This window comes from Corvus brachyrhynchos, unplaced genomic scaffold (genome assembly GCF_000691975.1).
Source record: "Corvus brachyrhynchos isolate BGI_N302 unplaced genomic scaffold, ASM69197v1 scaffold692, whole genome shotgun sequence".
Classification (NCBI taxonomy): domain Eukaryota; kingdom Metazoa; phylum Chordata; class Aves; order Passeriformes; family Corvidae; genus Corvus; species Corvus brachyrhynchos.
In genome coordinates, this window is record NW_008236762.1 from 26,549 (window position 1) to 29,659 (window position 3,111).

Below are 3,111 nucleotides of genomic sequence, written 5' to 3' on the forward strand. Positions count from 1 at the left end.
GGAAGCAGCCCGGGCTCCTTTTCCTCCCTCCTGGATTCCAGGGATGCAGCCCGGGCTCCTTTTCCCATCTCCTGCATTCCAGGGATGCAGCCCGGGCTCCTTTTCCTCCCTCCTGGATTCCAGGGATGCAGCCTTTTCCCATCTCCTGCATTCCAGGGAAGGAGCCCGGGCTCCCTTTCCCTCCTCTCCTGCATTCCAGGGAGGCAGCCTCTGCTCTCCCAGTATTCCAGGGATGCAGCCTCGGCTCCTTTTCCCATCTCCTGCATTCCAGGGAGGCAGCCTGGGCTCCCTTTCTCCTCCCTCAGTATTCCAGGGATGCAGCCTCGGCTCCTTTTCCTCTCTCCTGGATTCCAGGGATGCAGCCCGGGCTCCTTTCCCTCTCTCCTGGATTCCCGGGAGGCAGCCCGGGCTCCTTTTCCCATCCCTCAGTGCTCCACGGAAGCAGCCCGGGCTCCCTTTCCCATCTTTCAGTGTTCCAGGGGAGCATCTTGGACTCCCCCTTCTCCTCTCCCGGATTCCAGGGACGCAGCCTGTGCTTCTCTTCCCCTCTCTCCCTGTTCCAGGGGGAAAACCTGGGCTCCCTTTCCCATCTCTCAGCATTCCAGGGAAGCAGCCTGGGCTCCCCTTTCCCTCTCGCAGTGTTCCAAGGAGCAGCTTGGACTCCTCCTCTCCTCTCACAGTTTCCAGGGAAGCAGCCTGGGCTCCCATTCCCATCTCTCGGTGTTCCAGGGAAGCAGCCTGGGCTCCTTTCTCTCTCTCCTGCATCCCAGGGATGCAGCCCGGGCTCCCCTTCCCATCTTTCAGTATTCCAGGGGAGCATCTTGGACTCCCCCTTCCTCTCTCCTGCATTCCAGGGATGCAGCCTCGGCTCCTTTTCCTCCCTCCTGGATTCCAGGGATGCAGCCTCGGCTCCTTTTCCTCCCTCCTGGATTCCAGGGATGCAGCCCGGGCTCCTTTTCCTCCCTCCTGGATTCCAGGGATGCAGCCCGGGCTCCTTTTCCTCCCTCCTGGATTCCAGGGATGCAGCCTTTTCCCATCTCCTGCATTCCAGGGAAGGAGCCCGGGCTCCCTTTCCCTCCTCTCCTGCATTCCAGTGCATTCCAGGGAGGCAGCCCGGGCTCCTTTTCCTCCCTCCTGGATTCCAGGGAAGCAGCCCGGGCTCCTTTTCCTCCCTCCTGCATTCCAGGGATGCAGCCCGGGCTCCTTTTCCTCCCTCCTGGATTCCAGGGAAGCAGCCCAGGCTCCTTTTCCTCCCTCCTGGATTCCAGGGAAGCAGCCCGGGCTCCTTTTCCTCCCTCCTGGATTCCAGGGAAGCAGCCCGGGCTCCTTTTCCTCTCTCCCAGCGTTCCAGGGGGAAATCCTGGGCTCCCTTTCCCCTCTCTCGGTGTTCCGGGCTCCTTTTCCCCTCTCTCCTGTATTCCAGGGAAGCATCACGGCCTCCCCTTCCCCTTTTCCCTCCTTCCAGGGGGCTGCCTGGAACTCCCCTTCCCCTCTCCCAGTATTCCAGAGGGGAATTCTCTTCTCCCCCTCCCCTCTCCGGCTGTGGTGGGATTTGGGGTGGAACGGAGCTCCCGGGACAGGGATTCGTGTGCAGCGGGAATGAGGCGCTGGGGCTGCTCCTGGGTTTTCCAGGGAAAAGCCGCGGCTGGAGGGTCCTTGTCGGCGCTCCGGCTTGTGGAGTGGGATTCCCTGGATTCCCTGAATCCTCTCGGAACTGGAGCACAAGGAAAGGATCCCCTCCTCTTCTCCTCTTCCTGCCTCCGTGCCCATGTGGGATGTGCTGCTCCAGTTTTCCTGTGGCTCCAGGACCACGAGGAGCTGTGGGATGCAGTGGGGGACCCCCGGATTGGAATTCCCTGAATTCCCTGAATCCCCCGAATTCCCTCAAAGCCGGGGCACAGGAAAAGGGTCCCCTCCTCTTCCTGCCTCCGTGCCCATGCGGGATGTGCTGCTCCAGCTCTTCCCGTGGCCCCAGGACCAGGAGGAGCTGTGGGATGCAGTGGGGGACCCCCGGCTTGGAATCCCCCGAATTCCCTGACTCCCCTGACTCCCCTGAATTCCCTGAATTCCCTGAAGCCCCCGAATTCCCTCAAAGCCTGGGCACAGGGAAAGGATCCCCTCCTCTTCCTGCCTCCGTGCCCATGTGGGATGTGCTGCTCCAGTTTTCCTGTGGCTCCAGGACCACGAGGAGCTGTGGGATGCAGTGGGGGACCCCCGGATTGGAATTCCCTGAATTTCCTGAATCCCCCGAATTCCCTCAAAGCCGGGGCACAGGAAAAGGGTCCCCTCCTCTTCCTGCCTCCGTGCCCATGTGGGATGTGCTGCTCCAGCTCTTCCCGTGGCCCCAGGACCACAAGAAAAAGGAGCTGTGGGATGCAGTGGGGGCTTGTGGGGTGGAATTCCCTGAATTCCCTGAATCCCCTAAGTTCCTGACTCCCCTGACTCCCCTGAATTCCCTGACTCTCCTGACTCCCTTGAATTCCCTGACTCCCCTGACTCCTCTGACTCCCCTGAATTCCCTGACTCCCCTGAATTCCCTGAATCCCCTGATCCCCGAATCCCCTGATCCCCGAATCCCCTGAATTCCCTGACTCCCCTGAATTCCCTGAATCCCCTGATCCCTGAATCCCCTGACTCCCCTGAATTCCCTGGATCTCTTCAGAGCTGGAGCACAGGGAAAGGATCCCCTCCTCCACCTGCTCCATGCCCATGCGGGATGTGCTGCTCCAGCTCTTCCCGTGGCCCCAGGACCAGGAGGAGCCGTGGGGACCCCCGGCTTGGAATCCCCCAAATCCCCCGAACCCCCCGAATTCCCTGAATTCCCTGCATCCCCCCTGGCACGGCAGAGCTGGAGCAGGGGAGGCCATGCAGCTAAAAGGAGCACAAAGAGTAAATTGCCATCATCCCACTCCCGAGGCAGCTGAGCTCTGTCACTGTGACAACGGGCACGGGCTCCGGTGCCGGGGGGGCTCCGCTCCGTGCCAGCGTGGGAAGGGGAGGCTGCTCCGGCTTCGTGTCCCTCAGCTGGGGCAGGGGTGCCACGCCTGGGGACAGAGGGTGGCAGAGGGTGGAAGCTGGTGGCAGCGGGTGGCAGCGGGTGGCAGTGAGTGG